Source organism: Bactrocera oleae, chromosome 2 (assembly GCF_042242935.1).
Source record: "Bactrocera oleae isolate idBacOlea1 chromosome 2, idBacOlea1, whole genome shotgun sequence".
In the NCBI taxonomy this organism is placed as follows: domain Eukaryota; kingdom Metazoa; phylum Arthropoda; class Insecta; order Diptera; family Tephritidae; genus Bactrocera; species Bactrocera oleae.
The window spans coordinates 15,167,113-15,194,195 of NC_091536.1; the positions used below are offsets into that span (position 1 = coordinate 15,167,113).

Sequence of the window (27,083 nt, forward strand, 5' to 3'; positions counted from 1 at the left end):
AAAATTAGCGCTTTTCGCATAGATTAATTTAGTATAGAATAAAAGCTTGCAAATCACTTCATTAGAGTTAAAACTGAGGCACATACTACAAATTAGTAGGAAACTCAGCTAAATATCTGCTGCTGGACACTTCAGCCCCCATATTATTATAAAATAATATTAGTTAACACCAAACATATTTATTTCTTAAATCTGGTATAATTTTCATGAGACATATTTTATTTATGCAACACTTCGCTTCATAATGCATATTTTTTGACATAACTGAACAAGTTTACGGCTTTAAAAAACTTCTCAAATATACATACATACTTACTGCGCTTATCTACGACTATTCCAACTATGCTTTACACGATTTTGCAACTTTAACATTTGTTGCCTCGGGAAACGTTACGCCGCACTTACTGAGCAGAACTACGTGTGCTTCGTAAATATGCAAATCCCTACTAAGTCTCCATGAATACATGTGCTAGTGTAGCGACTTACATATGTTTGTTTGTATGACAGATAATTTACATGTGACGCAAAAGGGTGCAACGCATTGGGTGAGTTGTACTGCACAGGTAAGCCTGATATATGATTTCACTAAGGGATACCCCAGCAATGTAGCCGGGTGACACGATGTGGCAATAAGTTATATACTAAAACAGTGAATGTTCATAAAAATTCAAACGTTGCAAATTTCTCCAATAGTTAACAATCGATAAAATATAAAACATCTGAGAGTATATTTTTGATATGACAAAGCTTAACATGACAGCATTTTTCAAAATTTTTTAAGAAATGTTTTCTTTCGCTACAACAACAGTCGAAGCTGTCAATTAGAATATCATTGAAATCACTTTCGATTTGAATTTAGTTGAAATAATTATTTAAATATTCGTATTTTCAATTAAAAACATCTGAAAATACATAAATATAGAGTGACTTATAGACAACTATAATAAATAAGTTCCGCCGCGCTCTTGGCTACAAAATGCTGTACAGTCGATTGCAAAACGAACACGTGTAAGATTATGAGATCACGAATCGATCAATAAAATTCACAAGCAGTTTTGAAGTTAACCCAACTGTTACAATGGAAGTCTCTAGAATCAGTTAGCTGTTTGGATTATTTTATTCTCTGAAACCTTTAAATCCTTGAATTCAGAGTTTATTATATCGATGTTGACAAGCTTTTCAAAATGTTTCAAAATGTTGCTGAGTACTGCCATATATATATATAATATGTTTTTGGAAGCTATGTTAATTGCCGTCAACCTTCGTGCTTGCTCTCTATTGAAGTCACATAACAAGTGTATATGGTAAGTATGGCGGATCACGACTTAAATTAGAAACAGGTTTTTAATGTGAACAGACTGTTATGTAAATATACATAACGGATGTTTTTTTTAAACTTGTGGATTTCAATGAGGCAATACATAATTCGCAGTTGGTCTCTTTGACAGCTGTTGCTTGAAATGCGCATTGAAATAATGCGCATACTCAGAGACGCCATACCTTGCATAACGCCCCGCTATTGCTGCCGTCACTTTTTCGTCTCTAAATTTGAGTATGTTGATGTGGACGTGCCAATGAAACTATCAATTTTTTGAAAAATCTTTTGGTGAGCTTAAAAATCGTGCGATTTTACACTGCTGAACTATTTTATGTGGATTTATGTGAAGTTGCTTGTCTACGCAGATAAGCCCGAAGCGATTGACGCCTTGGAAGCGTATATTCGTCGCATTATTGCTGACATACGGCCAACTGCTGCAAAAAGTGATCGAAAATTGAGCCTCTGTGTTGGAATTCATTCGAGCCTGCCACGGCGTGTAACTGCCTGAAATCATTTAAAAAACATATTGGCAAAACCTTATCTTATATATTATAATAAAGCTTAATGCTTGGCCTTAACATTATATTATATGCGTTTATAATATTTATTTGTTGTGGTAGCTGCTACGTTAAGGCTGCCTAATTTTTCTTATAAATCACATATATATATATTTAAATATATAATATGAGTATATGCAGTAATATCCAGTATATATAATATTGTATATATTATCCTAAGAGCTTTCTGTATTCGATATTCGCTTGTATGTGCGTATGTATGCATGTATTTGCCTGCATACTCTCCAACTGCTTAGCATCCAACAAAATAAAAGTCACGTAAATTTACTACAGCTATCAACTACGGCGGCTAAGTCACCTTAAGTCGTTGCGACGTGCTCCAATCGCTACTTTTGCAACTGAATATCTTCGCTGTGCTTTTGTGAACACGCAAGAAATGCTACAGTTTTGCCGTTATGAAAAGAAAGTAAAGCGAAATCGATGTTGAATTTATGTAACACCTCATTGTGAAGAGCACAAAGCGTTTTGCACGAGCACGAGCAAATAGGGGCACTTCGTTTTTCCTCGTCGCCCCCTCGCCAACAAACTACGAGTTTGGGCAACAGAAGTATTTGTATGTGAACCCATACAATCATATGTAGATTTTTATTTATTATTTTTTGTTGTTTTTTTTTATTTCTTTTTCTTTTCTGCCATTTGTATACTTAAAGTCTTAACTGCTGCAAAATTTTCATATCACAACTTATTTGGACGAAATTATCAAACAATTTTATTTGCTTCCTTAACTTTATGGGTCACATAACAATTTATATATATGTATAAGTACAAATATATATGTGTGTATATATATAGAATTCTAAAATGTGAAAAAAGTTTTTCAATAATAAAAGCAAATCGAAGTTTTCATTTCTTTGCCGTTCTTTCTCACTCTATATGACCTACTTCTCTTTCCACCTCACTTTCTCCACCAAGCTTTATTTTACCTCGTTAAATTTGTCCTTTGCAAAGTTGAAAATAACTTTATTTTCGTATGCAAAAGTTATGCGGCATTCACTTTTCATTCCATGTCCTACACGCTTCACTTCGCTTTTCGTCAAACATTTCGGCTTTTCTCTGCTTAAACATATTTGAATGCAGTTGAGCGATGTCCGTAGATCGTAAACTATATATAACTTGGAAAAATGTCAACACTCAACACAATCATAAAAAATGCAAAGTACTCATGGCATGACCAATGCGCAAGGTTGTGCGCAAACGAACTAGCATATATACTTTTACACAAGTAAACACGTTTTCAAATTTACATAAAACGTAACTGAGACATTTAACGAATTGCACTTAAAATTATGCAAATACTTTGGCGAGAAATCCAAATGTAAAAGTAACGTTAGGCGTGTATATATACGTACTTGCGAGTAATTGATATAAGAAAGCAATTGTACAAATTTGAGGAATAAAGATACTGATGCAGACGGTATACGTATTATATTTTTTTTTTCTCTTTTTTTCTGTACTTCAAAAATTCGCGAAAATATATTTTATATTATGTTAAAGCTGTATTCGTTTCGCCACTCCCTTATGCTTGAGGGCTGTTTTTTAATGAGAAATTTGACAGCATCAACAAAGTTAATCACAGGATTTCTATACGAGAGTGCTCTAAACCGTCAACTCTTACATTATGCCAGTTGTGTGGAATTTCAAAAAAAAATTTCATATTTTCAAAGCTTAACTATTTAAGAATATGTCTGCGAGAGAATTTTAGAAAGTTTAAGCTGTTATCGGAGATATAGACATTTTCCTGACCCGGCCTCCAAACTGGTTTGGCTGGGTGTAATCGAAGAAAAGACTTTAAGCGAAATTTTAATGCATTTTTCTATAGACCAGACTTTTTTAATACGATATCCACGTTTTCTCGAGTTTTACTGTTCCGAATTACTCGAAATTTTCAGAGAATATTCTTTGTAGACCTCTCTCAAGTATAAACTAGCCTCATCCCCAAATTAAATTTTTACTTTTTTTAAAAAAAACGAAAAAATAAAAAACTGGTATAAAATTCGTTGTTTTACAAACAGTCGCCATTTTGTCAAAAAAATTTTTTACTTATCGCAATCTGCTGGCTTGCGCCTCACCCACGAAAGGTTGACATGGTTAACGAAGTGAGCTTAAGCTACCATGTCAAAGTTGAAAAGAAAATATTTTTGAGTCCATTGACTGATAGTTTATATTCAATAAATACCGTTAGTCAAAAGCTATTCTATGAGTCTTCGAAAGTTCAAACTAATACAAACGAAATTTTTTAGACAAGTTTGCAATGTTTTAATCTATAAAAAGACAAATCGCACACCAAAGTGTTTGCAGCAGGTGACAAGAACATATGTGTGTGTAACAACAAAAACAACTCACACACTCACTCAATATCTAACGAAAGTTACTAAGCGATACGCTTGTAGGTGTGTGGCTTATGTGTAGGCGCCATATATTATGCTCGCAGGTGTAACCGTTATCGTCGCTACGCTGGTAGGCAATCAAGACACTGCGCTTACGCAGCAATCATTAATAAAAAACGCATGGCGATTTTCAGGCGACATTACAAATGCTGGCACACACGTGGGCGAAACCAAGTGTTTCAACGTAAAAATTGTTGCGCCAAGTGTGGTTGTATGTTACTTTTATATTATATACAGGTACATTTTTCTTATTTTTCTAAAAAGTATGGTAAATAGTTATATATGTGTTTAGAAGGAAACATGTGTGAACACTTAATAGTGTTTATCTTCGAAAGCGCCTTATCCATTTATATTGCTTTCAATACTCTTTTTTAGTGTTTAAAATTTGTCTTTTCTTTTTTTTTGTTTTTATTTTTCTGCTCCCATAGCGCGCTCATAGCTAAACACGCCTGGAAAAATGTCAAAAAGCACTAAATAAACTACTTCACGCATCGTTGTTGTTGGCGCGTTAACGCGCCAAAAGTAAACAACTTCGCTTGCGGAAATACACAGCCATTGAAAGGAAGCCACAACTAAGTAACACAAGCGACAGTGGCTAGCGAAAGAACAGGCAACAGCTCGAAGCAACTATAATTGGAAGTGGAAAGGCACTCACAGGTTATATGCTTTTAGGCGCGTAGGCGTGCAAAAATCATAGTCAAATTGTGCGCCGACAGCAGTTTAGACGCGTACGAATAAGAGCGGAAAAAGTCATAAGAAGTAAGAATAATATTGCAACGGCAGCAGCAAACATGACACGCAACCTTGATATGGCCACACGGCGCGAGCAGCCAAGCAGAGACAGAGCGAGAGAGAGAGTGAGACACGGGGGCATATATGGTAGACAAAGGGTAACGGTCGCTAACGAATGGGCTGGTGAATAGGTTGGGCCACCTGGCTGTCTGCTTAGCTGGCTGTCAGTACGGTCTAGTGAACTCGACAAACAAAGGCAAAAGGCAAACGCGCACACACACACACACAAGCGCAACTACGCAACTTTGCCATGCCCGTAGACTTCCTACACTTATTATCTACATAAATATACATCTACATATGTAATTCTGCTTTCTGTGCATAACAGTTAGTTGCTTGTGGCTTTGTATGACAGCCAGCCAAGCAGCGCGTAAATGCCACCACTTGCTTATTATGTTGAGCAAACAGTGGAGCAAAGAAAAAATGCTTTTAATTTTCGTCTGCAGGATGTTCTTTAACAAGTGCTTTTTCGGCTGTCTTCGCTTGCTGAGTGTTGGCATTGCAAATATCGTGTTTATATGCGCGTATGTATGTGCGTGTGTATATGTAACACTATTTATTTGTATATATGTGGCTGTGCATATGTGTTTGGCCTTCAGCGCATAAGCACACGAGCAAATAAAAACCTACAAACACTCAAAGGATTGCTTTTCAAATAGACAAATATGTAGACACACGCACACACCAGAAACAATTTACACTTTATTCACATAAGTATTATAATTTTGACATATATATATTCATATAGATTTGTAAAGGCGTGTAACCACGCACTAATGCATAAATAGTACTTACACAAGCGTGATTGTTTGAGGTCACGAAACACTTGTTGGTATATACGTGCATACATAGGCTTGTGTTTATACAAGTATAACATATTAGGACAGTCCTTGTGCTTCTTATGAAGCCTTAATATTTTGGCTCCAAGTAGCGTTATTATGGATCAATGCATTCGGAAACGGTAATTTATTTTACTTCCAAGTAAAAATAAATATGATGTTTGAGATACTTCATTAAATTGATAATATAGATTTGAGCTTTTATAGAGCAGTTACCAGTACTTAGCTTAGGAACAAAACTCCTTTGTAAGTTCTATTCTTTTTGATTTATTTTTTGTTTTTTTTTTTGGTTTTTAGATAACATATCTTATTTTATTTATTTTTGTCTTATTTTATTTTAACTTTTTTAGATTTTTTTTTTTTGTATTTTTATTTTTTTGTTTTCTGTTTGTTTATTTGAGATTATTTTTTTTTGTTTTGTTTTGTTTTATTTGATTTTAGATTATTAATTTTACTTTATTTCACTTCTTATATATATAACTCCATATCTATCACGATTAGTTTAGCTGATACAAACAACTGTTAGGTGAAAAAACTATTATACTCTGTAGCAAGATGTTGCTAGAGTATAAGCAAATTTTATGTGAAAGGAATAAGAAAGTTATTCAACTGAATTCAATAAAGCAAAGTTCATTAAATCTTTACAAGCTTGATACTCAATTCGTATTTTTATTTTATTAATGCCAGGAAACATCCATTTACAACCGTTTCGCTTTTTTCTAAGCCATGGCGAAAAAAAGGCACCAAACAATATATTAAATATATTATTAAACAGAGCATATACATACATTGGCCTCTGTATATCTGCAACACAAGTTAATCATTGTTCATATGCAGATAGTGCGCTAAATGTGATAGGCCAAATGTCAGCAATCGCTTACCCTATCAATCTTAAATTTATTAATAGTAGAAAAACTAAAAAATTGAAATAAAAACTTAGCACAGTTAGTTACACTCACTGAATACAACAATCTTTGTTTTTATACTCTTGCAACATGTTGCTACATAGTATAATAGTTTTGAACACCTAACGGTTGTTTGTATCACCTGTAAATAATCGAGTTAGATATAGGGTTATATATATATATAAATGATCAGGATGACGAGACGAGTTGAATTCCGAGTGACTATCTGTCCGTTCGCCTGTCCATCTGTGCAAGCTGTAACTTGAGTAAATAGTCGTAGATGACAGGTGATTCTTAGATATGTATCGAACAGGGGTTTTCAAACATGTCTTACCTAGCCAAAACGTTAAGTCAATGTAGATCAATGTTTTAATACCTACAAAAAATATGTCGTATTTCACGTTATCGGCAGTTCTGTTCACTCCCTGTTCACTTCTATGGTAAACAGCTTGAAATTGTTGCATGCGAATAGTGAAATGCTAAAAGTGTAAATAGTTTGCAGAACATAACTACACTATGCTCTCGATATAATATATTATTTTTCATTTTGATTGTGGCAAGAAAATATTTATTTATTTATTTGTTTATTTCTCAATAATTTTTAATATTTTTTTACCTCAATTTTTAAGTTGTGTTCAAATAACAATTTTTGTATTATTTATATTACACTGAAGAGTTTATTTTTTTCTTGTTTTAAGAATTTTTGTAAAAATTCTGTAAGCTGTTTTATTTATGCGATTTAGGCTATCGAACAAATTATTAAAATTTACATCACCCGACTTTTATGCCAAACTCTTACATCTTTACAAACATCTGCATTTCAGGTACTTATTTTCCACCAAAAATCACCAGTTTAGTCCAGAAGCCACTGTAAAAGCACGCTTCCATGCCACAGTTTTTATATGCATCTGCGCCTAGTGACAGTCTTCCCAGCCACATTAACATAGATTTACTTGAGCATTCACGCACACATACACACTTATATATATATATATATATATAATAGCAATCACGCAAGCCTTAATGAACGCGCTTGATATATCACATACGCATTAAATGCATTGAAAGCGCTTAATTTAAAAGGCAAAACAGCACAAATACACACATGATTATGCATGCACACAGTTATGTTAAGCAAATATGAAAATTGTCCGCCAGCAAAACCAGAACGTAATGAAATATTGCGTGACTGAGCATTGTCGCACACAAAGCCATAAACGCACATACGCACCATTTATATATATAAATATGTGTATATAAATATATATGGATATATGCAGCTATATTCATTGACAGGGGCAGACCGGAAAGGCGACCCTTTCAGCTGCCACTGAACAATGATGCGATTACGTACTGGAATGTTGATTTCGAATGGAAATTTACGCGCTTAACTTACAATAAGTGACAGCCATTTTAGGTTTTCACAGAAATATTAATTATAACTGTGCGAAGATTTTTATTCAATTATATTCATTATAATTGGGTTAGTTTTCAGCACGTACCATAAATAGGAGAGGGAACTCAACCATAAATAGGAAGAAAAATAGGAGTATTCTATTTTTTCATGTTGAGTTATAATCCAACTGCACGACGTTTGGCTGGTGTACCCTAAAGTGTTAGATTACTTTTACAATACAATATTATGTGGAAGATATCCACGCTTCCACTACCACTACTGAAAGGCAATATATTGACAAATCGATATAAAGTTCTATTCCAACTAACATCCGAATGGCTTTTAAGTCATTGAAGTGTTTGGGAATCCTACAAAATCGATCTATTTCTGCCTTGGAATGTTATTGATGATGATAAATGGGTCACTTACGACAACATCAGGTGGCGGTGAGCCGGTGCAAACGATGGCCAAGTCGATAACCGTTACAACAACAACATGGCCATGTCAGGATTGACGATCGGAGAGGCCAAAAATTTGATGATGAGCTGTTCACCTACAGCAAAATTCTTATTTCGGAAATGTTTCGGATCGTCTCAGGAAAGCAACTGCGCAGAAATAGCCAGCTTTGGCCACACGCTTCTAAAGTGACGCGCTAGAAGCTTGGAAAGCTTGACTGGGCATCCAACTTATAATCCTAATAACGGATTTCTCTTTACTAGACTTTGTATTTGCATAAAGCCTTGCTCTTGTAAGAGCAAGTGATTAATACTTTTATATTATTTTATTTTATGTTAGTTTTTAATTTTTTTTATTTCATTTTATTTTATATTAATTTAACAACGCTATTGAATATATATTATGGAAATTATTTCATTGTTATTGCCGCTCTCGCAACGCCATGACAACCGCAGCTCGTTTGTATTATTGACACTTGAGTTGCCGAGTATTTGATTGTTTCGCAAGTGAATACATCTTGTTGGCCAGTTCGCTGGCTAAGTATTCACGGTGAGTGCACTTGCAGTCAACTGAGGTTTGAATATTGAAGTATTATGAGCTTAAATTATTGTCAACGTTGCGCGATTCTTTTGCTCTTTTTTACTCTTTATTTTGTTACTATGAAATATAACAGCGTTCGGGAATAAGCCGCTTTTATTATATATTCTGAAGTAGTTTCTATGGTATGGTCATGATTTCACGATGCAATACTATGTTGAGTGTTTGCTTTAACAAGGAACCTGATATTTAACTGTTTTTGATAATATTGAATTAATTTAGTAAAATATTTGCAAGTAGCTTAAAAAGCACTTAATATATTTGATTCATTTCAACTTCTATAAATATCTCATTTCTATAGCTATTTTGTCTCAGACCAAAGCCGAAGTTTGGTTACCTCTATTAATGTATATATTTTACTCTGGGGATATCTTACAAACTAGTAGTTTACTAGTCACAGAATTTGAATTCGTCTCAGCATCCTGATCCATTATATATATATATATAACACTATATCTAACTCGATTAACAAAACTATTATACTCTGTAGCAACATGTTGCAAGGGTACACAAAAAACATAAAATAATCTCTCTGGTCAAACTGCACCTCAAATACAGACATATAGTAGTTTACAACAACAACTTCTACAAATACAATTATTTGTATGCAGCCTTGTAATAGACGCCTGAGTCAACCACCGTTACCACTCCGCTGACACTCAATTACTGATTTTCCACATTTACACAACACTTTTGCGTTCTCAATAACAATGATAGCTACCACTCTAGTAAAATTGTAAATACTTGCTCATCAATTATTATTACTCAAAAATCCAATATAATTTTATATTATTTTATTTTATTTTCTTTACTTTTGTATTGTTTGATTTAATTTTATTTTTTAATTTGTTTTATTTTATTTGATTTCTTTTTAATTGTATTCTATTTTATTTTTTATTGTTTTATATTATATTATTTTATTTCCTATTATTTTATTTTATTTTATACTACTTTATTTCATTTTCTTTTATATTATTTGATATTATTTTATTATATATTATTTTGTGTTATTTTATATAATTTTAATTTTTTTTTTTTTTTATTTTATTTTACCTTCCTTCATTTTTGTTTATATACTTTTTTAATTTAATTTTTATTATTTTTTTATTTATCTGTTGGAAGTGTTTCGTGAAATGGCCCGTTTTGACCTAGCGGTGAATATTATAAAATTAATCTGAATCGTTTAAGCGAATTCAGAAAGGTTATATGCATCAAGATAGTCCATAAAAACTACTCAATTTCACACATATGTGTAAAAAATATATACTTGTCTGATGCCGGTATATAGATGATAAATAACCATATTAAATTAAATTGTATTTATAACACGTTAATTTTTCAAAAGTACAAACTAATATTATTTTTCAAAATTTCAAAAATTTTAAATTTCATTTCATTCGGTAAACATCACTTCGCTATGCCTCAAGTAATCAATATTTGTCTAAATCATAAATCTGCAACACCATTTCAATGGACACACATTGCATACATTAAACATACAAAACAAAAAAAAACACATACTCAAATAACGGTATTTATGTGTATGGAAAAACAAAAGTAACTACACATAAATATCTATTTTTATGTTGATCAGAATCTCGTGCACATACTGCCAACACAATAATAATAACCCATATATCCTAGATTTTATGAGCAACACGTGCCACTACAGTTATGCAAACCGAATTCACTTTCACGCGTACACTTGTGTGCGTATATGGGTGTGCACCTGTAAATTTATATTCTCATCACACTTAGAAGTGTTCATAATTACATATTTTTCACATTGTGGTGAGTTGGATGTAAGCAAGGCACACATACGGCATGCATAGGTGGGTGGTAAGCCATGCGTGTTGTTGCTTTTATATTTAAGTTTTTGCTGTAAGTATGTACAATATATGTGTGTGCGTGTATATGTAGTGAATGACCAAACGCACATGATTTGAATATTGAATATTACCGTGCTGCACAGTGTGGATTTGCTGATCAAAAATAAATAGAAAAATGGAAAAGTATTTTCTACACTCACCATTTCATTCAGTTGCACGACCAATCAGCTGAACGAAATTATAAAACATGAGCAAACAGAGATGTGATGAAAATACAAGAATAATGATGGAAATATGAGTTTTTTGTGGGATTTACAAAGTTGTAGTTAATTTTTTTTGTGTTTGGTTTTTATTGACAATTTCATACCAACAGCAAGTAAAATTATGGTATATTAATGGCCAGTGAATCGCTTGGTTTATATGCACAGAGCATATTTGTTGTGTGCTTTGAGGCGAAATAATTGATTTTAAGCAAACTTTCATAGTTTAATTTACATAGGCGTATGTTTCTTTTGATTTAATTGATTGATTGAAATCACGTATGATCTGTCTATAAGTTGATTCTGGAGGAATGTAAATTTTTAGTATTTTGCAAAAATAATGCTTTACGTAAACACTGTTATTGTGCTATTTATATCAATATAATCTTATAAACATACAAACATTCATACAAAATCTATACTGATTTGTATCAAAATTAGGTCTAGTTATTAATAGCCAGAGCATTCGTCAATAAACTGCCGAAATCGTAAAAGCGAACAACAATTTTAACTTACATTGCTGTTGGCTGCCCTAAGCTTAACCACAAATCGTTTTAGTTTGCAACTTTCTGCTCTTGTCACTGACTTTCAGTTTATACAATTTTTTTGTCACAATTCATTTAGAAGTGATTTCATATCAAATCAATTGCAGACAAACACATAAATTGGATGAAAACAAACAGTAGTAAAGGGAGATAATGAGTAAATTTTTTTTTTTACATACATAAATACAACAAAAGCAAGGTCTTGTAAGGAAGCATATAGCAGCAGCGGCGTACAAAAAGTGGGATTTTTGGGGTTCAAACGAGCTTCGACAAGTTACGCGTATATTCCTTAGCGTATCTTAACTTTTATTTCAACGATGAGTGAGTGTGTATAGAAATGACTGTGTGTATGTGCTTAAGCGGTATTTAGAGGCGTGCGCCAACTGCCACGTATATGCAACCGCAAAAATTTATGAATACAAAACTTGTGGATGGTTCGTGCGCAAAATGTGTTTTTTAATCATACACTAATAGAACAGTTCGCACGAGCTTCTGTCTGCATTGTCGTGCGAATTTCGCGCAAATTTTATTTGAGCGGAAAACCCCCACTGAAATTTGTTTATGCATACGCCGCTGTATAGCAACACTTTCTTCTAAAATAGTTGTTTAATAGAAAAAATTTATTAAGAATAAAAATAATTAAAGCCTAAAATATGTCACTGGATCTCGTCATCAAGCAAAACTGCAAATTTGGCTTACCGTGTTTGGAGGAAGGGAAATAAATCTGCTGTTTGGAAGATATTGAATACTCAGGCAAGCACTGATTATATTGTTGCAATTTCTAACTATTATCTGATAATTTTTTGTTAATATATCAGCCAAAATCAAACAAGTTCGTTCAAAATTTCTTCGGCACTAAATTTGTTTAGTGCCGTTTTAACTCGTATACAATAACACGAAGAAAACCATAATATTTTAAAGGTCACACACCCGATTTCGTTATGGTGAGATAAATTATAAAGTATTTTTGTATGAATAATTATACTACTAGCCATTTAAAGTAATTCCTAAATTTATGCATAATATAAGTAAATATTAAAACTCAATTCTTCTGCCCATTCATAGTTTTAAAGCTTAAATACAATTACAAAATGTGCGAAGAAAGAAATAAATATTGCATACCATTTTTTTACAATTTCAATACAAGAAGTAATTTAACATATGAGAAAAAAGCGTGAAATAAATAATTCAATGCGATAGCCATGCATGTTACTCATACGCCCCGCTGGCCAACTGCATAACCGAATCATTTGCCTTAACCCGATTGTGAATTTTTTGCTGCGAAATTGATTGCCCCTTCCAGCTGGATATTTGCAATTCGCACAATATACAACCAACCCAAGAGCGGGCTAACTTCATGCAAGCGCAAAAACAACACAAAAGCGCTGAGGCACACACACACAATCAGATTTAAGCGTATCGGCAATTTCAATTGCTTTATTGTGGCAACAGTGATCGGGCGTTTTGAAAAGCTTTAAGTGGAACTATTGTTGTTGTTTCGTTATGTTTTTTTTTTTTTTGTTGTTTAGTTTTGGCCATTGTTTTTGTAGCCTTGGCCGTTACAGTGCAGTGCTGCAGCATAATAATATTACTGCTGGTGCAGCATTGAAGCAGCGTCAGCGCTTTGCAATTGAACTGTGGCTGTCTTGGCCGCCCGCTTACACGCCTGACTGCCAGCTAGCCTGCCCTGGCATGGCGAAATTTCAAAATAGTACTTCAGGCACAATAATAGCAGGCAATATACCGATCAATAATAACAACAAAAGCACAAACGAACTTAAATAAGTGCACTAAAAGCGAGTAAGAGCTTTTTTGTGGTTGCTGTTGCAGCTTTCTTGTGTTTGTTGTTGTTTTTGGTTTTCTTTGGTAAGTTTGCTGCATTTGTCTGCCATTGATTATCTGTCCTTTAAAGCTGCGAAGTCGGTTTTCATTGCCTATGTGTTGTGATTATTTTCGCTTTATGCTGCTTGCCTTTTTTTTTTTTTGTTTGTTTATGTGGTGGTTTTGTGCGGCCGTTTGCTCAAGTGCAGTTTTGTTTGCGTCGCATCTCACTCGGTCAATGCTGCATTCGTTGCACTTTCTTTGTAATATTTGCTGTGCAGTTTCTGTTTTTTTATGTTTCTGTTTTTTTTTTTTTTTTGTTCGCATATTTGGGTCGAGTGCAGCTCACTTTACGAAACATTCGTTCGTGCTGTGCACAGTTATATAGCCGATTACCGTTATTCTACCAACCACTATGAGTCCGTCGGCCACTGCACGAGTACCACAGTCATTTGTAGATTCTATAACACTCTTCAGCCTCCTTCACGCGATGAGTTTTGTATGAAGCTTATTTCGTTGTTTTTTTGCATAGTAGTTTTTTGTTTTTGTTTTATCTGCGCTATTGTTTTATTTATTTTCAGCGGTTTTTTTACTTCTTAAGCGTCAGCAACTCAAATACATGACAGTTAATAACATTGAAAGTGCATTAGTCACTTAACTAGCGAGTGTGCGAGTAGAAGCGCAAAGGAATAACGGCACTTAAGCGAAAATGCGTGTATATATGTACATAAATATGTTTTTAGTAAGCGTTTTGAAAACCGAAATGAGGCACGTACTTGAGTTCTAAGAATGCTGATGGGTAAAAGATACAGCGCCTTGGAAGTTGTTACATTGACCAGATATAGACAAACTTAATGAGCAAAGCTCAATTGCTAACTTGCAATTAATTCTTATGATTTTTGCATAAAACAAATGGCGTCTTCCGGAACTTATTTTAATCATTTGAACAAATTTTTAACGAGCCACTAAAATTTCCACAATTTTTAAACTATTGTTGCTACAGAGTATAATAGTTTTACTCACTTAACGGTTGTTTGTAACACTTAAAACTAATTCAAATAGATACATAATTTATATATATACAATATATAAGTGATCGGTATAACGAGACAAGTTGAAATCCGGATGACTGTTTGCCCATCCGTCCGTCTAAAAGTACAAGCTATAACTTAAGTAAAAATTGAGATATCTTGATGAATTTGGTATAAATATTACCTGGCACATTAAGAATGTATTGCAGATATCTAAGCGTAATATATATATTTATGTATGGAATATGTTCCATATGAATTTTTCACTTAAAAAAATATAAATACACCAATAATGAATTTATTGGAATAAAACCCTGCAAAAATAGTGCTTCTAAGCTGTGCCATCTCACGTCCAGAAATATTCGAAACCGGACCATAACTTTTCAAATCCCCAAATACAGAATATATGGACCCCGGTGCCTATAGATGAGTATTTACAGAAAACAACGCTATTGAATACATTTTATGGAAATTATTTCATTGCTATTGCTTAGCATTATTTTTTGGCCTTACCCATGCCTGTAGCCGCTCTCGCAACGCCATGACAACCGCAGCTCGTTTGTATTATTGACACTTGAGTTGCCGAGTATTTGATTGTTTCGCAAGTGAATACATCTTGTTGGCCAGTTCGCTGGCTAAGTATTCACGGTGAGTGCACTTGCAGTCAACTGAGGTTTGAATATTGAAGTATTATGAGCTTAAATTATTGCTTAAGTACATGCGGATATTAGAATTCAACGTTGCGCGATTCTTTTGCTCTTTTTTACTCTTTATTTTGTTACTATGAAATATAACAGCGTTCGGGAATAAGCCGCTTTTATTATATATTCTGAAGTAGTTTCTATGGTATGGTCATGATTTCACGATGCAATACTATGTTGAGTGTTTGCTTTAACAAGGAACCTGATATTTAACTGTTTTTGATAATATTGAATTAATTTAGTAAAATATTTGCAAGTTGCTTAAAAAGCCCTTAATATATTTGATTCATTTCAACTTCTATAAATATCTCATTTCTATAGCCATTTTGTCTCAGACCAAAGCCGAAGTTTGGTTACCTCTATTAATGTATATATTTTACTCTGGGGATATCTTTCAAACTAGTAGTTTACTAGTCACAGAATTTGAATTCGTCTCAGCATCCTGATCCATTATATATATATAACACTATATCTAACTCGATAAACAAAACTATTATACTCTGTAGCAACATGTTGCAAGGGTACACAAAAAACATAAAATAATCTCTCTGGTCAAACTGCACCTCAAATACAGACACATAGTAGTTTACAACAACAACTTCTACAAATACAATTATTTGTATGCAGCCTTGTAATAGACAGCTGAGTTAACTACCGTTCCCACACCGCTGACACTCAATTACTAATTTCCACATCGACACAACACTTGTGCGTTCTCAATAACAATGATAGCTACCACTCTAGTAAAATTGTAAATACTTGCTCATCAATTATTATTACACAAAAATCCAACTTCTAATTATCGGCTTTTCTCGTTATAGCGCTTAGAAACTATATTATAGAGTTTGTTTACATCTTCGCAAGCGCATTGAACCTAGGCAAGTCAATTGCCTGTGATCATCGCTAGCAGCAGAACAGAATGGTCGTATAACGTTACCACCTTCGCTTGTGGCTTTACACACATATATATATATATATATATAAATAAGCACACATACAAGCGCATGCTACAAGTGCCCACATGTGTTGCGGCAGCTAACAGCCAGTACACCATACAAAATAGCAACAAGAAAGTGAGTGAGAAAATAAAATAATTTTTGTAAGCGCACTGCGGCAGTGTCTGCACCAAACGGCAATGGCTGGTAATTTATTTGTTCATTTGACTTAATGCCACTTGATGGATTGTCTGTCTGGGTAAGCGGTGAGCAGTGCGCGCCACTAACTGGGGGCAATAAAAACTGCAGCAGAAGAGCAATAGCAGCAATAGTAGCAACAGTCGCAACGTCAATTGAGGCAATCATGAGAATCAAGTGCTAGTTGCTGCCGCAATGCTTTCGTTACATGCGTGTTTTTTTCAATTTGCGCTTACATGTATTCTTAGATCCAAAGTCTCACGAAGGGTTTCAACATTAAAATTAATGTATATATATGTATACAGTTACAGTTGTAATTAAAGAACTTTTTGTGTAAGTATGTGTGTGTGTGTACCTTTAGGCTTTTGATTGCTTTGACTGTAGCGGCTTACAAAGTGGTTTAAATGTTATACACACACACACATGCACATACAAATTGCCTATATCAATTACAATATAATATTATATTTATATGCAATCGTTTTTTAAATAATTTTGAAATTAGTGCCCCGCTTAAGCCCATAAGCAGCTATTGCTTTGAAAGCCAGATCTTCAACTGCACAAAGCTTTTATTAGCAAACTAAGGCTTTAACTGCTGAAAAGCCAAAAGTCTCGTAGTCGATTACATCACTAATCCGTAGGAATAAAAACAAAATTACCCAACACAAAAACCCACTCTCGCCCGCACGCTACTGCTCGCCTTGCCTTTAACACCCTCCAATGATTTTTTATAACTAATTCACATACAATGTTTCAGCTAGTTTTTATTTCGTTATTCAACAGTCGCTAATTTCTCTTTGCCTGCACGGCAATTTAAGCTTTTAATTGGCTTAATTTTATTTATTGCCAACAATTTGTTTTCAGCAAGCGGTGCGTTTCATTCCAACTGCGTAAGATATTTTTTATAAAAAGCAGCGCAATTAGCGGCGCAAATAAATTCGATTGATGTGACTATCAATTGCAATTAATTTTACACTGTCTGCCTTTTTGTTTTTATTTTTGCTTTTGCCCTGTGCAGCGTTTACCACCTTGTTCATGCGCATCGCTAAGTGTTATAAAGGTAGCGTATACGCAACGGTGTACATTTGTTCGAGCTATACAATAAATTCGTAATCGTTTGGTTCGTTCCTAATAAAGGCACTTATGTGCCGCTGTCATATCGTAGGTTAAATAAAACTTAACAAATATTTTCAAAATAAAAAATATTTAAAGGTGAAATATTTTTTTTTGTGCAAACGAACAATAAAGAATCACAATGCATATCGGGAAGCGTTATAAGACATGTAAGCTAACATTTCAAATAGTTTTTCAGTAAATTCTGCCGATCTGCTCTAAAAGCTGGCATAGTTTGTGCTGTTCGCTAATCTACACTATGTGACGAGTCGAAAACAATCATTATTCCCTTATCCCAAATTGCGCAACTATAAGTAAAATTTTACAATAACTGAAAATTACAGATTTTTCGTACATTTTTTAAGAATATATTGCAGTTTTATTTACTCACAAATATTTGCCACAAAACACCAATTCTCATAAAGTTATTTTTGCTTTTAAAATATGCAGTCTACATACCTGATAACGACCTAGAAAAACTTTAAGAATTAATAAAAATTTCTGCTGTCTGTATATTTTATCATTGTTCAGGAGTTGCATAAACCTAAAGCTAATCTAAAAGTTTTAAAAGCGTAGAACGATAATTTATACCGACAACCTCACTTATGAACTCTTCTGCTTTTATTGCACTGGCCTACAAAAAAAAAGGTTATGTTTGGTGCAGCTCTGTCCATATCCGTAGTCGGTCGTATAAACTTTATTATTGCTACTAGACGTCAGCTGACAGCTCTGGTTTACCTACAATTCTTATTCCAATAATCACTTGTATTACATTAACAGTAAAAGTTTTAGGAAAGTAAGTTGAGATGTTGCAATAATAATACTGATATGTTTAGTTACATATGGTGTGAGCATGTAATAAAAGAAACCGATTAATGACGCGGTAATTCGCTTGTTTTCTGCTTACTTTGGTATTGAAAAAAATAAAATCTAAAAAAGTAAGCGAGAGCAGATTTGAAAAATGTGACTGATATTTTCGTATCAGCTCACAAAATCAGGTCTAAAATCTGAGACACCAAAATGTGTGTAGGCCAGTGTTATACACATTCCAAGTTTAATAAAAAAAGTTCACAAAACCGCAGACTGATTCGGTGGAGACCACCGAATCTTAACTAGTTGTATGATGGAACTAGTATGACTAAAGGCTTACAGGTAGCTTGGAAAGTGATTTCGAGGCTTAGAATACTAGCACTTATTGTGAAAATAGTGTCTGATTCGAAACGCACAGGTTGCTTGCATTGAAAATCGCAAAATTTTTTGAGCTCAAACACGAGCACAGTCCTTTTATTATTATTTTTATAGGCGCTTCAAATCCAATAACTTTTGCGCTACACAATTTCTCAAAATCACTTAACTTTAGAAATTTAAAAAAAAAAATCAAGTAGAGAAATAAGTTCAAACGCTACTCATAATCTCCAGACGCCCACAAGTTTGTACTACAACTATTACTCATACGCCCTGGAGAGACCACAAAATTTTAACTCCTGCTGGCGCTTTGCACTTAAAGTGACGCGTGCATAAGCCCACACATACAAATACGCGTGTGTGAAAACTCTTTAAAACTCAGCCAAACGCACACACGCACACAGGCACTTAAAATGGCAAAGGCGGTCATATATTGCGCTTATCTCTGCCACCTTTCGATGTTTACACAAAAATTGTAGCAAATTTCCGCAAATACCGCCTGTGGCCCTTTTACCGCTGCGCATTAAATCAACTAACGAAATGGCTGCCGTAAAATACATAAAAGTTGTATGGCCAGGCCGTGAGGTAACGGATGCAGGCAAGGAAAGAGTGATACCAGGCTTATAGAGTGGCTAAAGGAAATCAACACAACACACGCATACAGCTAGGCATACGATATAAGAAAGTTAAATATTTTATAAAGAAACACACACATACACATACTTTTGCACGCACTTAGCAAGTAATGATTTATAAAAAATCAACTACCTGCCTGATGAAGCCAGCAAAAAATAAAAGCACAATATTTACTTGGCATTTGGCAATGAAAGATAAATACACTTACATGTCGCTTCATATATTGCGCTGTATTAAGAAAAAGTAACTGTTGAGACATCACATATTGCGGAATTAAAAATGGTTCTGTAAACAGCACATAGGCGTAAGGAGCGGTCGTAAAAATGTGTGCAAATGTATATTAATATATACATACATATATTATGTATACATATACATATACATGACGACCGGAAAGCTTAGCTTGAATAACAAGTCAGTATACGCCGTCAGCAAATGGCTAAGCTATGAAGGCGAGAGGACACGAAAAACCATAAAAAATTGACTGACTTATTGCCAGACGAGTATGTGAACCATGAACCAAGCCATTGAAACAAACTTGAAGGACTTACTACAGACACTCACACACATATATATATATGTGAGTGTGTATGTTTTTTATATAGTACATTTTATATAATACAAGTATACACTCACAATTGGTTTTGCTACTTTATTCCAGTCTATCTTCCTTTTTCTTTCGAATTTTATTTTACTTTATGCTCTTCGTTAGACTTGCGGCAAATTAAATAAAAGCAAGCAATCAAGTGTATGGTAGGTTGAGCGGTACGCGGCCGCTTAAGGGGTGCTCATATGCATACTTGCTACAGCCGCATCTGCAGCAGCAGCAGCAACACCCGCTGTGTGCCGGTTATGTGTCGGTAATACAAAAACACACACCTGTCTGCAGTATGTCATATTACTTATATAGTTGTTCTCACATATTAATGTAGGTATGACAGCTATATGCTTGTGCGACTCGGGCACAAGCAGCTGGCAGCTGCCAACATGTAACCAATTGTAATCATGTAAAGTTTGACACCAATACCCAGCTTGTGGTCCAAGGCTGCTTTCCATTATATAGGTACAAATTAAAAGTAAGAAAAAAAAGTTTTATAAAAATTGTGAACATTTTAAATGAGACTTATGAGAGTTATGTGGCACACACTTATGTAACTTTGATAAATTGCAGATAGAGTTGTAAGTAAGTCGTTGCATATATTAAAAAAAATGTTGCATTGAGGAGCAGTTTGGGAAATTAAAAGTTGAGCGAATTTGAATTCGAGATCTAAAGACAGTTGTGTAAAAAGTTTTAGGTATGCTTTTTTGAAGTTCGGTATTGATATTATTTACTACACTTTGATTGGATTTTAACCTAAAATAAGTAGCTTCAAAATTTATGCAGCGTCGCTCAATGGATCTTTAATGGGAAATTTCAAGAGGAAATAATATATATGTATCTATACTAGTACTTGTATTTAGCTGCTGAAGAGAGGCGCATAAACATCGAAATAAATGAAGAGGGCAAAGTTTCAAATATATTGCAGTTTATCTGAAGGCTTGGGAGCCACTTCTGTGGATCTTAAAAAAAAAAAAACAACATAAAATTAACACGATGATATTATATCGCAAATCATATAATTAATGTTGCATCAAACAATTTCATTTGACACTTTTAGTGCGAGATGTAACCTTTTTGGTAAATCTTTATTTCCGTGCAACACAACAGATTTTCGGATGAAACGAAACCGAGAATCAAATCTGTGCACATTAGGCAATGAAACATTTTTGAAGAAGCATAAAAAAGAGTTTGAATTTTTCGAGAAACAGTACCAAGTTCTTGAAGCTATATAACTCCATCTGAACACAGTTGTTTTAATGTCGCAATTATACCTGATTTGAGAGCTTGGAAGTTATCACGACAGCAGATCCAGCACCAGAAGTGTAAGAAATTATTAGTATAATAAAACATAATTTTTAATCCAACGGCGCTCTGATATGTTAAAAAATTTATGGTACATGGTGTCATTTTTTAAAGGATGTACAAAATATCACCTAAAATGTAAAATAACATAACACCAAGTTTCATACAGACAACGGGAAAAACGATAAAAACTAGAAAATACTCATTTTGAAACACAATTGGAATTTTGGTTATAAGTTGGTTATAATTGATCGAAAAATCTTAAAATTTTGGGAATACCGACAAGACTATGGATTTCCCACCAAATTTTTTACTATTTTTTGAATAAGAGTTTTCACGAGTTCTAATGTGCCAAAATCTGCAAAAGTAAGCGTTGACTTGCGAAAATTTATTGTTCATAATCATTAAAATGGACTGAGGTACGAGTGTGATAAAAATTTACAAAAAAATGCTAGACCGCCAAAGGGCAAGCACTGCTATCGAAGACACGAAAATAATCAGAGAAGGGAAAAAAGACCCGACTATTTTAGCTCGATTTTTTCAGCAAAGCCTTCAGTTCAATGTTTCTGAGCGTATACTTCAGCGGAGAATCTGAAAAGTTTTCTTATGCTAGCTACTACAAGATCCAAAACACTTTCATCAGCATAAAGAACTTGAAGGCAAATTTGGAATTTGCCGAAAAGTATTATAAAATGCCGTCAAGTTTTTGGAAACAAAAATAATTTGGCGTGCTGATAGCCAATTTGAATTTAAAACTACGAAAAGCAGAGAAACAATTTGCAAATAGTAAGTGCAAAAGTTGCCGCAGAGCAATATATAAGCTTACAAAATAACTTTATATACCAGCCAGACAAAATAATCCCAAACATAAAAGTCGGGTTGCGAAAGAATATTTCGATCAATCAAAAGTGATAGAGCTCCTACCATGACCTGCCAAATGCTTTTACTTAAATTCTATTAAAAATATTGAGATGATTAGCATGACTGTTTTTCTTGGCCTTAAAATAAACAAGCTGTTTCTAATAGATTGTAGAACGCCTGAGAAAGCATACCGCAATCGATACTTAGCACTTGATAAACTGCATGCCTTGACGTTTTTTTAGCTCTACTTTACGCTGAAGGTAGCAACAGTAAATACTGAAGTACTAATTAGAACGTAACCTTATAATACAATATATAGAGAATATACCTACTTTTGCCACTGCGAAATATCTATTTTTTCCAGATAATCGCATATTTTACAATTAATTGTTCAAATGTGCACTAATTAAATTAATTTTTTTAATGTTTTGGGTATATTGAAAAAAGAAAAATAAACAAAGCTACAAAATAAGTATTTTGGTCTTTACATTCACAGAGTGTACATAAATTTGTCGAATACTGTGTGTATATGTAAAATATTGCAGTGTATCGTAACCACTAAAATCAATCAATGGATTAACATTTACTTCTCCGAAAATTGCATATTTTCTTCAGAGGCAAGATAATTATAATATCATAGAATTTGCACAGTTATATAATATTATTGTAAATCTCAAAATGTTGCACTCTCGTTACAAGGCTACTTTCGGCTACTTTAGAAATTCAGTTAAGTAGTATTACTGTGCGATTTTGCAGTACTTAAACAAAAATCTGAAATAGAAATATTAAATATACTATATAAATATTATATAACAATATTAGTATTATCTAACTATTTTAGTTTAAAGTAGCTACTTCTTTAATTACTCACCTTCAACGCAGTGGCGAAAAATATGTTTAATTCGAGTAATTTTAAACAGCTACCAGTTCGCACACAAATTGCAAACACTTTGTTTCGATATAATAATTTCGTATACCAGTGTTTTCTTATATATTCTTTTATATAAAAGCATTAGTTAATTAAGCTGGTTTTTATTTTTGCCGCAATGTATGATTTGTCATTAACTTCAAATTGTTACATAATGTGTTTATTTTTTTAAAAACGTTATATTTCACTCGAATTTTAATGCTTGCTTTTTTTTTTGATGTCAATTCTTTCTTTGCCTAAATATAGTATTTCACAAATGCACTTGATTTTTGCCCTCCAAATTTTCGTTTTTTGCCTCCAACTACTCATTCGCGTACAATTTATGTCTGTTGATATTTATTTCACGTTTCCTAAATGCATTATTTTACCTTATGATTTATAGCCACGCAGCACAGCGCTCAAAATAAGTAGTAAGATTGGTTGTTAACTAGCGTTAGTGCCTATTTGTAGGCGCACATACCCAACATTCGATGATCACAACCGGTTTATGTGCCTCGCTGTTGATGTATTTTTCGTTTACCGCAAAAAATTTATGAGCCACGTGCGTAAGCACATAAAACGTGTAGTAAATGTTCACACACACACACACACAGGTTTTGGTTGTTAATATAAGCCTTGAGATATGCTACATTTTAGCGCTTATGCCACCTTTTATGAGCTATAAGCTTTATTTAAGTAAAACAAAAATAAAAAAAAGCAAAAAAAATTAGTTGTATGTACGCAAGATAATGTAAAGAGTTGTTTAACACTTTTTAGACCCTTACCCAAGCAATACATGCACACGTGTTAGAATACACCCATACGATAAGGTAAAGGCAAAAATTTCAACAGTTTTATCGCTTAACAGCCTTTTTTCGTGCATGAGTAAACTTTAGTTCACTGTTATTACTCCTTCTACTTCGATTTTTCTTTAGCGTATCCTCTAGGTAAATTGTTGCTTTTAAGTGCTTTTTTTGTAAAATCTCCTTTAAATGCCTCTATGCACTCACTGGTTGCGCTCTCAATGCCGTTTAGGCTTTGCAGAGACCTCAACCTGCTTTCATATCTGCCGCTTTGAACGGAAATGCTTAATTTTGCGTAAAATTGTCGACGTCAATGACGCACAACTTGTGGGCCAAGCTTCCTTCTACATCGTAGAGGTGTATGTAGTTTAGTGGCTCACTTAAAAATCTGATTCTTGCTAACATATTTACATGTGTTTGCTCTATCTTGAATACAGGTTACACGCTATTTCATTCAATTTTTAATTTGTCGTTATTTTTTTGATGCTTTTTGTAGCATACCATTATGGGCACTTATTAATAAGACTATTTTTTAATTCACCACAAATTCTTTGTTATTTTGTGTGAAGTTTGTACTTTTGAAGATAATTTATTTTATACTTACTATTCCTTAATTTGATTAACAACTCAATATAACGTCATAGACAAGACATCATATTGCCCCACACGCCTACTGGTATACAACAAAGTCAAAGAATCAGATTTTCAGACAAGAAGAATCAAACTTTCAGCTAAGTGTTATGCCATGCGTAGTTTACAAAACTAGTAAAGGGAAGTGTTTAGAGTAACTGTTGTTTATAAAAAAAATATTAAAAGTAGTGAAATTAATTTTTGTAGTATGCCAAAAAGAAGCATATGTTTAGGGGCTGTGTGACATTGTTTACACAATCATACATTCCACATAGAAGAACGTAACCATTACTAGCAGCATAAATAAAAAAGCGTACTATTTACAAACTTTTCAGATAAAATTCATATACTCGTAGTTCTATAGTTCTATAAAGTAGTTATTTAATATTTTCACGAGCTCAAAAAATGTGTAAGCTAATTAAATTGGAATAAAGCTAATTTAGGGCACCATAATTGGTTAGTATTCTGTGGCAAATATATCATTATAAATAAATAGACACCATTTACTCGCCGCTGTTTTTGATAAAGCTGACGTTTGCCAAACAAAGCTGGTGTTTGCTAAAGGAAGCTTACCCACTTTTGGCACAAATACTAAATTTAAAAAACTATTTAACTTTGTTATCTTGGTTAAAAATTTATTTAACACTAGCTTTTACATTTTAGAGCCTAAAGCTAAATTTTACAAACTTAAATGAGATTATTTGTATTCAATACTAGTAGTTGAGTTAAGAATAAAAAGAAATATATTTAAAAATATTAAGAAAGTGTAGCTCACAGTTTATTAACGAAATAAATTATTTATTGCTTTACTCAAACTTCGAATAGTAATAAATTGCATAAATTTATTTATACATATTTACCTTCAACTTATGTTAGACAAAAAATCATATGCCGCATGAAAATTCATTGCGTTGAAAACTCTATTTGCTAAAACACACGTGATCACATTATGCTAAAATATATAAAATTTAACGACAGACTGGCTTAATTCGTAGCAAAAACAATTAATGTTTGCCACAACCGATCTTATATTATATTATAACCATGGAGTAGGGCAACCACGAAAATATATTGACCAAACCACTTTTTTCTAAACGAGCATGCTTTTAGGCTTACCGTGTATACCATAAGTTTACAAACGCACACCAATCCATGCTAGCGCACAAATTTTACATGCAAATATTACACGCAAATAGAATAAAACTGGTTTTTAGAATTTACACCAACATTGCCAAATTGCCGCTAATTTTTTTGTTTATGTTCGCCGGCGACTACTTACACTCATACAAGCACTTATAAGCTATACTATATAGAAATATCGCGTTGAGCCTTTGCACGCGCGCACTGCCCTATGGAGCTCCAGCGAACTGCTGGCATTTACAACATGAACATTAACTAGCGTAGCCTACTTTTAGGCGCGCAGTTGCATTAAATTACACCGCATTGCACTCCAAGCTGCATTAGTTCAAATGTAATTTATTTTTGCAAATAATTTTTCACAGAAATCAATGCCTTTTTTGTTTATAGGCTTATGAACGCATCTTATTTTAACGTCTGCTGCACTTTCGCGCAACTTATTTAATAGCTTTTTTTTTATATCTTCCGTCAATAACGCGCTTATACTGTATATTTGATTTGATCTCGAGTTATTTTATATGTATATATATATATTTTTTTTTTCGTTATTGCATGGAAAACTAATATTATTCATCCATGTATATATTTTTTGCATATTAATACGTATAGTAACACACACCGCGGCGCGACACACCGTCTAAAGCTGAAAGAACGTAGCTGCGCTGCTGCGCTATTTTTCCAAACGACGACTACACAAAACCACGACCTTTTCAGTACTAAAGGATTTTCGCCCATTCATACATGCGTTCGGCAGCGTACTCGTTTCGTCTGTATGCTCGTGCTGTTTTCGTGTGGGCGCCGTAAGGGGCAGGCCAGCACTCGTTGGCTCACTCGACGGTCGTCAGCGGGAATGGCCATTCAAGTGTCGTTTACTGAGTCGTGGGTTATTCGCAGCAACTTTTTTTAACCACTCACAAGCGTGTCGTAGTGGTGGAGGCGTTGGTGGTGTTGTTAATTTTACTCGTTCGCTCCTACACACACTACGCTACACATAAACGACCGTACACGCTTATTGCAACTGGTACAATTCAACTACAGACGAGTGTGTGCACTCGTTGCCAACTCGTACGAGTTGAATTGCTCGTTTATTCCGTTCATTCCGTTATTCAGCTTCTCAAAAGTTGGTCGGCACAGATGACGGTTAGCAAAATATTGTGTGCTTGAACAGCAAAATCTTACATTTTGTCGTGAACGAAGATGTAAATACAATTAAAAGTAATTTGACAATATATTTTCATGATTTTGAGTTTACGCAAATTTTTTTTGAGTAAATTTTTTTTTTTATTGGTTATTGTTTTTTTTTTATTATATTAAAACTTA

At 33.7% G+C, this 27,083-nt stretch overlaps 1 protein-coding gene across 1 annotated transcript in view; it reads right to left on the reverse strand.

Annotated features, from left to right (window-relative positions):
- The window catches only part of side-VI (sidestep VI), a 201,664-nt gene extending 174,839 nt beyond the window's left edge, over positions 1 to 26,825 (reverse strand). The window contains exon 1 of the mRNA XM_036378077.2: positions 25,906 to 26,825. The gene's annotated coding sequence lies outside the window, so the exon portion shown is untranslated. The remainder of the gene's footprint in view (positions 1 to 25,905) is intronic.
- Between the last annotated feature and the right edge of the window lie 258 nt (positions 26,826 to 27,083).